Source organism: Neofelis nebulosa, chromosome 10 (assembly GCF_028018385.1).
Source record: "Neofelis nebulosa isolate mNeoNeb1 chromosome 10, mNeoNeb1.pri, whole genome shotgun sequence".
NCBI lineage: Eukaryota > Metazoa > Chordata > Mammalia > Carnivora > Felidae > Neofelis > Neofelis nebulosa.
The window spans coordinates 84,752,783-84,765,726 of NC_080791.1; the positions used below are offsets into that span (position 1 = coordinate 84,752,783).

Sequence of the window (12,944 nt, forward strand, 5' to 3'; positions counted from 1 at the left end):
AGTACCATTTCACACATATTGAGTCTAACTCTTAACAATGTTACTGCCTCTGTTAGGTTTTATCCCATTTCCTCTTCCCACCTGTCTTACTTTTCCTTTTTCAATGACACACTACAATATTAGCAATTACTGTCACCATGTTTTACATTAGATTCTCAGACCTTATTCATCTTCTAGCTGAAAGTTTCTACCCTCTTACCAACTTCTCCATATTTCCCCTGTACACTGCTCCCCCACTGCCAGGCCCTAGAAACCACTTTTCCACACTCTGTTCCTAAGAGTTTGACTTCTTGTTTATTTGTTTGATTCTACCTGTGAGTGTTACATGCAATATTTGTCTTTGTCTGGCTTATATCACTTAAGAAGCTACTTTTATAATTCCGTTTTAACAAATGAAGAAACTGAGGCTCAAATAATTTAATAACTTGCATAAGGTCACAGCTTATAAATGAAAGAGAGAGGGATCAAGTGAGGTAATTTGACTCTAAAGTGCAAAGGCTGACCTATATTCACTATATGTATCCTTTCTCCATCCAGGTTATGAGTGTGAACTTCTTCCTATTCAGGATTCATTGGAGCTATTTGATTCTGATGTTCCTGGTAGTATTATGGCTTGTTATTATAGTTATTAATATAGTTAGGTAATATTATAGGTTTCTTAAGGTGTGTCCTATAGTTGAAGATTTTACCTACTTCTATCCCCAGGAGACACCTCCATAAAAATAGATGGAAAATTATTGCTTGGCTGGTTCCAAAATGTCTTTCTGCTTCCATTCCATTTCTTACTTTTAAGAGTAAGATATACACCTGATAAATGATAACAACAGCTTTCCATTGTATCATTGGGCACATAATTGTACTTTTGTTCTGCCGTTTAAATCCTTTGTATTCATCTCCATTGTGCGATGCCCATATGTCCAGAAGAGGGCGATGTTTTACTATAAACGTCCAGTGAAGTTTTCTCCAACCTGCTTTGGACAAAGTATATACATTTAGAAACAAAATTTCTTAAGGTTAAGTGGGAGTGCCATTTGCTTGAGTACCATTTGCTTAAACGCTTTGGTGGGGGAATGTTTCTTACAAACATGGGCTTTAGAAAACCCTGAATATTTGAATATTTGAATATTGTTGCTATTCATTTCTGGCTTTATGACTTCACACAAGTTACTTGGTGTCTAGAGGCCTGGGATTTCCTTACATGTAAAATGTGAACAGTGGGACCTACAGGATAGCAATATTATGAGGATTAAATGGGCCAACTTAAGAACCTAATACAGATGCTCAGTAAATGGCAATGTTCTACATTTCCAGAAAAGCAGCTAATCAGAGCAAACTTATGTGAAATTTTCTTTTGAGATGAGCCTTGGTCATTTCTATCCTCTGTTGCTTTAAACACAATTCTTGGCATATATTACATGTTCAACAAATTTTGTTGACTAAATATTTTAAAATATAAAAACATTACACCTTAGGGAAAGCAGGAAGCCAGAGATAAACTGGTAATGTAGTCTACTAGGTGTATTTCTACCTCCTTCCCTTTCCGTTCTTCTCCCTGCCCCGGGTAAAAGAAGTTAGTCCCCTCCTTTCTTTGAGTCAGGAATGGGAGTTTGACCAAGTAAGAATAAGGTTTTGGAAATAAAGGGGAAAATAAACAAAAGGAAGTGTTTTGCTTGCTGTCCTCTGTTTTATCTTTGGTAGGTAAGAATCTGATGCAGAGAAGGCAAAGGCTTGGGGGCTGCAGGAAGTGCAGTGTCTCGAGTCTGGGCCCCAGGAGGAAACAGCTGTAGGTACCAAAGGTGGGCGTCAAGGTGAGCGGGCTCTGCGGCAGGCAGTGGTGAGCTCTGAGAGGTATATGCAGGTCCACAGTCACATACGGGCTCTCATTGGTTGCTCTCTCCACTCCGCTCATCCCTCCTTCTTCTGGGAGATCCTCACCCAGCTGAGCCCAGAACAGCAAGCGGTGAGTAGCTGCAGGTGCTGTCACTTTGCCTGTTGTTGGCCTTTGGTCTGGGTACTCACAGCCCAGGCCCAGCTGTGTCTGTTCCCAGCAGGTGCAATGTATCAGCTCCATCCAGGCACGAAGGTCATCATGACTAAACAACCAGAGGGTGTAAATGATGAGACTTCTTGTAGGGGGGAAATTGCCTCTAAATGACAAACATTGTTGCCACTGGGGCTTAAAAATAGAGATTTTGTACAATGATGCTCATCACCCTTATAATAGCAAAATTTGCAAACTAATTTTCCAACAAGAGGAAAACTGTTGAATAACTAATGGTATATAATATTTATGTATCAACATAATGCAAACAAATAAGTTTTTTGGAAAAATTTCAATGACATGAGGCAATACTCATAATGTTAATTATTTTTTTTATGACAGAGTACAAAACGAGGGAAGCAGGACAACTCCAAATTTGTTTAAAAACAAAATAAAGCAGAAAAACAGAAAGAGACCCCAAAATGTTAAGGGAATTTATCTTTGGTCTGATGTCCTTTTATATTTTTTCTATCATATGTTGTACAATTTTCAAATTTCCTGTACTGAACACTATTACTGTAATAATCACAAAAATACAGCATTACCAAAAGGTGATGAAAGTTGTTGATGCTAATGGTTTGTATCCCCTCCTCATATAGCAGATGAGGCATGGCTCTTGTGGTCAAATATTTAAGAACGTTGGGCAAGTCTCTTGACAATTCTGCCCCTCAGTTTTTGCATCCTTAAAATGGGAATAACTTAATGGGGTGGGGTAGTGGGGAGGGAATCCATTCAGTTGTGATCATTAAATGAGATGATATATGTAAAACTTTGCTCAGCTCATTGCTTGGTACAGAGGAAGCATTCAGTCAACTGTAATAATTATTATTAAAGAGCAGAACAGAGGAGTCATTACAAAATTCAACCCTGGTTTCTTCAAGTTTGCCTGCCTTCCTTCTTTCCTTCCTCTCAGTTAAAAATAGTTTATATTGGCAATTTCGTAAGATATTTACTTTGCCTCTTGTTTCAGCCCATCTCAAAAACTGGGGGACAAGGAGATGGATGCTAAGGCTTTCTGGGAAATGGATTCCTAGTGATAAAAAGATGAAAGAAGAAAAGTGTGGTTCTCTGGGAACGGGAGGGAAGAGCAGGTGCTGGGCCATCAGAGATGGAGTGGTCCTGGGCTTGTGTCTGTGTACCTGGGAGAGATGGGTTGGCTCACAGGCTTAGGGTCCTGGTGCATCACAGGCCCACGGGAGAGCACAGGTATCCAAACCCCGGCAGAAGTGAGCATCTCTTGGCTGGGCCATCCAACTCAACCCCCAACCACTGAGACCTGGAGGGCAAGAGGAAACGAAATGAATGTAAGCCACAACATCAGGTATTTAGGTTAAACACTTCATTTGAAACCTTTTAATAGTGTTCTGGGCAGACAGAAACTCCAGAGGTTAAAAAGTATCTGCAGAATCCCTTCTGTCGGGAGTATCTATGCCAAGGCCACCTTGCAAATTCTGACCTTGGCTGGATTTGCTGAATGTACCTCACCCTCCTGCTGTCCCACCTCCTACCATGGTTCCCACCCATGTGGCCTGAAGCACCAGAAACTTAACTTAATATCAGGCCCCATCAAGGGAAACCCCTGAAAAATTTTCTGAAAAACGGGGCTTGGAGAGACTCAAAATATAAACAAATGAACAATCCTGAGATGTTTTTAAAATCTGAAATCCAAGTAAAAGATTATTTTGTTATTTTGTGTACTGATAAGTATGAGCTAGCTCCCTGCCATGTTGTAATCCTCACACAGCCATATAAGATAGGTGCTTCAATTATTTCCATTTTGCAAATGAAAACTTGATGATATGGTTTCTGTTTTGTTCTCTTCTTTGTCTCAGTACCTACCACGCTGGCTGCCCTCTAATAAGTCCTCAGTAAATATTTGTCGAATCAATTAATGGTATTTAGCAATACGCGTAAGCCATACTGCTGCTATGGGGTGAAGCTGGAGTCATACCCGGGCTGGCCTAACTCCGTAGACAGAGGTCTTAACTACTGCCTCTGTTTACCTTTTTCCCACTGACCGCTTAAGTCTGAGAAAGAAGACAAGGGCCTGCTGGTGGAGGTACTTCCCTGCATGATACTTAGGGTTGTTGTGTCCTTGGATATAACTGGATGTTGTGATTTCTCCAGGGTCATTGTTTAGACATTATTCACAGGATCCAGGGTTCCTCTGCTTTGGGAATATATTTACATATCAGCTGTAAAAGCTGAACCCTTCTATATAATATAATTCTCCAGGTTTTCTGTAATGCAGAATGATAAATTGTAGGCTACTTACCAAAAAATGTCTAGATACAGGCAAACATATTTTTATTATCATTTAGCAACTGTGTGAGGTGTTTGAAAAGTCTCTGGAATACAGGCAGATGAAGAAGTCCCCCCGTAGAAATGATCAAGATTAGGGCTTGGAAGTTAAATGCACTTCCCATACCTTTTAGGCTCTATCTCCTTCGAAGGTGAATAGATTGAGTTTGCATTTCTCTGTGTGATTAACATCAAGCACCCTGTGTTGGTTGAAAAGGTTCATTATCTGGAGAAGAACTTAAAAGGCAGGATGGACAACTTCAATTTAGATAATTGTTGGCTGTGATGGAGTGCTCTTCAAATGGGTCTCTACAGGGCGGGGGCGAGGAGTGCCATCCACTAAGCGCTGGAAAGGTTCTCAGAACCCACAGGCAGCAAATACCTACGTAGAGGAAGCATGATGTATGGGATCAGAAACCCTGAATTTCAGCTCCAGCTCCATCACTTACTAGCTTGGCGGCCTTAGGCAAACTCAATCTGTGTCTTTGAGGTCAGTCTTGCCATCTGTAAATGTGGCAATGACCAGGCCTAACTTCCAGGTTGTTTTAAGGATCCAGTGAGATGCTGGCTGAGAATGCCTTGTAAATGCTCTATGTAAAGCTTGGAATCATCATCATCACCCTTCTGATGATCATTGTCACTAATCAAGGTTTAGGAGGATTCAAAGATGGGCAAGACGGTTTTATACAACCTGAAGTTAACACAATCTTGAGGGCCTCTCTAAGGAAAGAATACAAAATTACAGGTAAAAATTAAGTACACTGTCTTGGAAAGAACTTTGTGGGCTTCACTGTAAACACACCTCTGCCTGCATGAGAAGTGGTATAATGGTCAGAAGCACAGGTGCAGGGAGGAGCACTACCTGGGTTCAAATCCTGACTTAGCTATGTGACCCTGGGCAAGTTACTAAACTTCTCCGTGCCTCAGTTTTTCCTCTGTAAAATTTTTTCATCTGTATTGAAGATTAAATAACTTAAAATGAGTAGTGGTGTCAGCACATAGTAGGAAATGTACCTATTTGCCACCACCATTTTTTTTTTAACTTTCTTTCCAGGATCTTTTCACTGAAAGGATGAAATATAACAAGTACAAATATTACCTGAGACAGAGTGTGGTGAGTGCCATAAGGAAGTACAAACCATCAGTTCCAGGAGTCAGAGAAGACATGTCTACTTGGGGGAGTCAGGAAAGGCTTCATAAAGGACAAACAGGGAAGATGTCAAAAGGCAGCACATTCCAGGCAGAGGAAGAGCTCACTTGAAGAATTGGAGGTGAGCCCCAGTTGGACATATTGGAGAATAAGGTCTATATGTATGGACTAGAGAGAAAGTGAGAAATGGACCTGGAAAGGTAGATTTTAGCCATAGTGCGGGGGGCTTTGGGTGCCCAGATGAGGGAATGCAGGCAGTGGGGAGAGGATTAGAGCCTGTGGGCTTGAGGAAAATTAACCTGATCGCATTCAGTAGGAGAGATGGAGTGGGTTCAGTGCCACTTAATAATCCTGGCAGAGGGTAACGAAGGTGACTGGAGTCCTCCCACCTTAACAGCTCAATTTGGAATATGCCTCCAGCAACATTGGGAAGAGCAATCATTTCTTTAATGTGTGAAAAGAGAGAACTCCTACTTTGTAGTTTTCCCATTCATATTAGAGGCTGAATGGAGTTTCTCCTTCCATTCCATCAGTATGAAAGGTGTAGGGGTTCTCCCTACAACAGAAGGGAATTATCGCCTATCTCCATCCAGGGCCTTGCACTGGTGGGCTCTGACAGAGGATTGAGAAGGCTTCTCTGGCATGGGCACATCCTTCCTCCCAGGGGAAACTTTTCCCATCCCCTCTCATTAAGATAAACATTTTACATGGTTTCTTTTGCTATCACCTTTTGGGGTACATTCCCTTGAGAAATGAAGTGTTTTCATGCAGCTGCCTGGCATTTAGTTTTCTCCCGGGGCAGATGGGGCTGTTGTGTACAGGGCACTGTGCAGCCTAGATGACTGTATGTAGCAGCACAGCCACGTGGTGAGGGCCTTATTGAGGAGGACATTTGGAGGGTCATTCCCAGTCATTTTCGCCCCTCTGGGAAAGGCAGTTGCTAGGTGTTCCCCTGGGGATTCTGCCTTCCTGGCCACAGTTGGTTCACTGGTGGGCACCTCTACCAAGCCAACCCAAATCCTTCCCTAGAAAACTTAGAGCTTCAACTCAGGAGAGGATTCACCTCCTCTGGGTGGTGGGAGCAACAGAATTTGAATGGTGGGAGCACCCATCAGCCAGGTTCCCAATACGTGGAAGAAGACAGTCTACGTACTAGAGAAGGGGCCTCTCCCAGGTTGAATTTGACTCCTTTTCCAGTTTTCCATGAGGAACAACTCCACCCTTGTTCTTCTCTAGGTTAAGTGTAATGCTCTTTTAGAAAGTTTCTTCTTTTTCCCAAACTATTTTGAGTTGGACTTCTTTCACTTTTAAAGTTTATTTTGAGATGGAGGCACCTGAGTGTCCGACTTTGGCTCAGGTCATGATCTCGTGGTTCATGGGTTCGAGCCCTGCATCAGGCTCTGTGCTGACAGCTCAGCCTGGAGCCCACTTTGGATTCTGTGTCTCCCTTTATCTCTGTCCCTCCCCCACTCTTGCTCTGTCTCTCTCTCTCTCTCTCAAAAATAAATAAACATTAAAAAAAAAAACTTAAGTTTATTTTGAGAGAAAGAGAGAGAGTGTGGGAGGGCAGAGAGAGAGGGAGAGGGAGAGAGAGAGAATCCCAAGCAGCAAGGATCCTGATGCGCGTCTCCAGCTCATGAGCCATGAAATCATGACCTGAGCAGAAGTCCAACACTTAAGCAACTGAGCCATCCAGGTGCCCTGGATTTCTTTCACTTTTGATCTAAGGGTCCTGATTCATGCACCCATGCCCTCACCCTGTGCTCATCAATTAAAACTTACTCAGCCTTGTCACCTTCTTTTCAGTGTCTTAAGGATTGCACAGATGACCTCATCACTGCTAACATAAAGAACAATGTGTTAGCCCTTAAGGATCACAGCACTCACACAGGACTTTTTAAATTCCAAAATAATTCTTCAATCATTATTTCACCTAATCCATAAAACATGCCGAAAGACAGGGCAGATATTCTCTTCCTCATTTTGTAGAGGAGAAAAGTCAGGCCCAGATTAATTAATTAACTTCCTACTCACAATTTTTGCCTACATTTCCCCAGTTATATTCTGCCAGAACCTGAATTTCAACCCATATCGTTTGCTTGCAAATTTAGTATACTTTCCCAAATACCTTCTAACTTGAGGAAGTGACCTAAAGCTTAGACTTAAGGATATTGATGAAAGCCATTGAGAAAGATGGTGTGGTCAAGGGGACCTTCATAGGATCTTCAGAACCCTCTGGTTAAGCAACTTTCTACTCTGCTTATAAGAAAAAGGGTAGTGCTATTGCTTGTGTTTGGGGGGACCAAAGGAAATAATACTTGGGCCAAGACTAGGATGTAGCAAGTGAGCAGGTGAGGCAGTAGGAGACACCTATATTCATGGTTATGCAAGGGCTTATCCTGGCCCTGTGATATCATGAAGGTCTTAGCTGCAAAATTCAGACTTCAGGGGTATGTGAATAAGAACACCACTTCCACACCTAAGGAAGTGTTTGGAGGTATGTTGAGTGGAAGAATCAGATGATCAGAAACAGTCACCAGTGGTCAACTCTGTCATACCTGGCATTTCGACATCATTGCTCTAATACCTTTGCTCAGGATTTGCATGTATGATTGATTCACTTAGCTAACCATGCTCTCAAGAAATGTATTTTTTTCACTCGTTCTGACACACATATATCCTAGGTGCAGGAAAATTACATCACATTCCTTTGGGAACCTAGTAAACCCAAACAAATACTAAAAATCAATATTTTAAAATCTAGAGTAGATCCTAGAGATAATCTATTTCAGGTTGGATTTCTGTGACTTTTGACCAGAGTGACCAATTACTTTTGACCAATTACTATACCCATGCTGTTAGGCTGCTGTTATTGATCAAAACTTACTTGTCCTATTTCCCTTTTTCTCAGTGTCAGGAAATTGAAAGTGATAGAGCCTAAGTCCTTCTTTAAGGTCATGCAGCCATGCAGTGGAAAAGCCTAGATTCGAATCCAGGTCTACTGAGACATAGTGCTCATCCTACCATACCGTGGTCCTACATTGGAGGGATATTGTCCAAAGTACAAGAAATTTGTGTGTGTGTGTGTGTGTGTGTGTGTGTGTGTGTGTGTGTGTATTTATTTATTTTTGAGAGAAAGAACAGGAGTTGGGAGCAGAGAGAAAGAGAGAATCCCAAACAGGCTTTGTGCTGCCAGGGCAGAGCCTGACGCAAGGCTTGAACTCACAAACCATGAGATCGTGACCTGAGCCAAATCTGAGTCGGACACTTAACTGACTGAGCCACCCAAGTGCCGAAAAAGTACTAGAAATTTTTAATACCAATCATTTTATGTATGTACAGTACTTAGAAATTTTCTAAGTGCTTTTGCATTTGGTATTTCATTTTCAACTCAAAAATTTTGTGAGTAAATTATTCTATGATAAAGATAAGAAAATTGAGGCACAGTAAGTTTATGTGACTTATTTGAGGAAACCTACTGAAGTAGTAGCATAGCTGTTGTTTTCCTCCACCACCGTTCATTTTTTTCCCTATCAAATCCCATGGCAAACCAAACATCTACAATTACTTGTTTAGTAACCATTTTCTCCTGCCCTATATATTAGTTATCTATTGCCATATAACAAATTACCTTGAAACTTAGCAGCTTAAAATAATGAACACATACTACCTCACAGTTCCTATCAGTCAAGAATCCAGGTGCCACTCAACTGGGTTCCTGTGACTTAACAGTCTCTCCGGAGGTTGCAGTCAGGTGTCGGCCGGGGCTGCAGGCTCATCTGAAAGTTCAACTGAGCAATGATTCACTTCCATCCCGTTGGCAGGACTGGGTTCCTCATGAGCTCTTGGATGAGGGCCTCCATTCCCTTCTGGCTGTCAGCCAGAGACCTCTCTCAGTTACTACATGGCCTCTCCATAGGGCAGGTCACAACATGGCAGTTGGCTTCCCTCAGAGTGAGCACATGGGAGGGCAAAACAGAGAAGCCCAAGGCAGAAGCCACAGCACTTTGTGTAACCTAATCTTGGAAGTGACATCCCATTACTTTTGCCATGTTCTATTCATTAGAAGCAAGTCAAAAGGTCCAGCTCACTCTCAAAGGGAAGAGATTTCAGGAGGCTGAAATCGCTGGAGCCTATCACATATCACATGCTCCAAATTAAAATTACACCCTCAAGAAGCTTAAGGTGAAATAACTCTAGAGTTAAGTGTATTATCCTTCGGTTTTTTTAAGCAAAAACATTTTTTTTAATAGTAAAGCAGAAAGGCTTATTCATCCAAAAATTATAGCTGGCAGCTTGTCTGATATTTTGGAGCCATTGTGCAAAGTGGACACGTATGGATGGATCTGTGATTCCGCCATCCATCTCTCCCTCTCCTCAGAGCATGCTAATTTCATAGCTTGATTTTTTTTTTCCATCTGAACCGAAAGTCTTGCCTTCCAGACAGCACGAGTGAATGACACTGCCTGCACGTCAGAAATTGCAACTGACATTTCAATTTTGCTTAATTTTTTTCTTTCTTTGATAGTATTATGGAGAGAATTTACATTTGAATAAAAAGCAAATAGTGCATGTCAGAGTAAGCATCAGGGAATGTCAAATTGTTTTTTTCCAATTACAACTCTATTTCAAATAGGGTAATGCAATTAAAGGATAATTACCAGAAGCACAAAGCCAAGGTTACGATCAGAAATGGTTACCCTTTCACTTGAAGTCCTGTCTTGCTAAATAAAATATTCCTGAGGGGCAAGTTACTGTTTGAAAATAGAATACACTCATCCAGGAACAACCAAACACTTGGCAGTGTTGACCAAAACATGTATTTGTGCATAAATACCAGTGTTTGAGACAGATGAAAAGACAGTAAAGGTGAGCTGCATTTTCCCTGGTTTTATCACTCTGATTAATAATGTGATAAATTAGCTGTAGGATGCAATATTAATTAACAGTATATTAGTTGCATTTTATTGCCAATAACATAACAAGCTCTGAAATAGTAGTCAGAATAAACTGCTGACGTGGGCTTTTCTGCAAACTGAGCTGTAGTTTGATTTCTCATTTGTCCAAGTGAAGCATCAGCAACTGAGTAAAACCAATTACCTCAAAACCCACCAAGCCCTCGGCAGCAACTTAGTGCATCTGAGCTTTGCCCAAATGTTATTACTTTCAAATTAGAGCCTGGTCTGAGATGGGGCACCGAAGAATTTCTTCTGCTGAAAATAATTCAATATGGCAGTCTAGTTTTGTTATACTTTGCAGAGCCAGATAGAAAGCAAAGACTCCTTCCAGGCCCAAGACATCTTGAATCCGTAGCTGTCCCCTTCCAGAGGCAAGCTGGAGGTACAGAAGTCAGATGTAAAAGGAGAGGCATTTTCCTGACTCCCTCGAGCAAATTATATTGTTGAAAAATTCCCAGATTGTAGTGTTCATTTTTGAGGTTCATTTTGAGTCCTGGGTTTGGGTGGGGGACACTTTAGGAAGAAGGATGCAAGGCATACAGAGGTTTGGATAATGGGAGTTACGTCACCTCACTACATAGTGACAAACTCTGTAGCACGAAAATCCTTAGGTAAAAAGAGAAGTTATTGAGTTAGCACATGGTCAGGGGAATTGAAACAAGCTGGGGGAGGTGCATGATGGGTACTTGAAGAATTTCTGTACAGTTATTTATTCACTTGTCTCCCCGACAGCCCCTTGCTCTCTGCCTCCCCCACCCTGCTCTCTTCTCTCACAGACACAGTTACTTCCTATTCCTTTATCTTGTTTAATTTCTTTCACAGCACTTATCACTATCCTAAATCACATTTCACATAGTTTAGTCATTCATTCCTCATTTACTTATTGCCTATGTCCTCACCAAACTGTAAACTCCATGAGGTCAGGGGATGTGTCTGCCTGTACCCTGCAGAACCGTGGCTGGCACATAGCAGGCATAAAAATAGCTGAAGCAAAGAATGAACCCATTCACTGAACTCCATTTACCAAATGCCCAATGTCTAAGCTCAAAAGATTCCAAGATGATGAACTCCTAACTGTCCTTCTCTGGAGTTTACTATGTGCCCTCAATGAGCTAAAAAGCTTTGAGTGTAATGAGTAAAAGCTTTACAGTATCTTAACTTAATCCCCAAACAACTCTGCAAAGCCTATGTTTCTTGTACCCTTTTTATTTTCTTTTAGGTAAAGACATAGCAGCCCAAAGCGCCTGGCTCACTCAATGCCCCACAGCTAGAAAGAGGTTAAAGTCATGAATTAAATGCAGTTTGCCACTCTGACTCTGGGCATTGTATTCAAAGATGAATAAGACACAAACATCCTTTTTTGAAAACCTCACAGTCTCATGGTTTGGATTTGAAACATTATGTCTGAGAAGGTCATCTTTGCCCTGCTGGGCCAGGGGAAGAATCTAGAGAACAGGAGATGGAACATTTGCCATCCTGGGAATTTCAGGAATGTCCTCCTTCCTGGCAGGATCTGGTATTCCATGGTGTTTTGCCTTTGGGTGAGATCAGATTCTATTAGGGGTTCGTGAGAGCAATATATATTCTCACATCGCTGGTTCCAGGTCTGTGTGTGAGCTCAGCGTCTGTCAGGGATCCTATTTACTTTTAATAAATCCAACAATGAGTGATGAATGAGTGATGAGTCTTCCACCTCAGAGAATCCAGCACGGGTAGGACCCAGCCAGGTGCATGGGGAGCCAAACTCTTTTCCAGCATTCATTACTGAATTCTAAACAGCCGACACCAAACTCCACAGTCAGTTCAGACCACAGACTTTCTGTACAAACTATCCCTCTCTCTGGTCCTGTGGAATAAAAGAAAGTTCTTCAGACTATTCATTCCATGAATTAAAAGAAAGAAAGAAAGATTAAAAAAGGTCTCCCTCAGTTACAATGCTATTCATGTCCTTTGACCAGAAAGAGTTAGAGAAAAACTTCAGGATTGATCTGAGGGATGCAGAGACCAGGTTCCATTAAAGTGTATTAATGCCAAGGTCTGTGCAATTAGTGAAAAGTCAATCCCCATTACTAGTTAACACTATTGAATATCTGCTTTCTTTAATAAAAAGCCATGTCCAGTACAAAGAGAATAAATCAATAGGTTCGCTGCATTTAGATCCATTTTGCTTTCTTCTAAAATGCACAGAGAAACTCCCTGTCAGAGCTCCACTGTCTGTCTGCCAAGCTCAGTCTGTGAGCTGGCAGCTGGCCCTGACGTTTTTGCCTGGAATCTTTCATTAGCACTCTCTTGCCTCAGCTCTCATTTCTCTAATCAAAAAATTCGAGTTTACCCCGTGCCTAAAAATCCTCTATTTGAGCTTGGTCTTGATCTGTCTCTGATTTGGACGTGTTTAGAAAACAAGCCATGAAGCAGCTATGGACCTACTTCTAAGCCCCAGGTTGGCTAGCTTCAGCCCTCCCTCAGGCGAGGAGAGACTGAGGTGGACAGAATC

General features: G+C 41.7%; 1 long non-coding RNA gene across 1 annotated transcript; it reads right to left on the reverse strand.

Moving 5' to 3' along the window:
- Positions 1 to 2,496: 2,496 nt before the first annotated feature.
- On the reverse strand, positions 2,497 to 8,186 carry LOC131487642 (uncharacterized). The gene is made up of 3 exons (XR_009249862.1): positions 7,275 to 8,186; positions 4,470 to 4,724; positions 2,497 to 3,317 (listed from the first exon to the last, which is right to left on the reverse strand). It is a non-coding gene; the product is annotated as an uncharacterized LOC131487642 (long non-coding RNA).
- Positions 8,187 to 12,944: the final 4,758 nt, after the last annotated feature.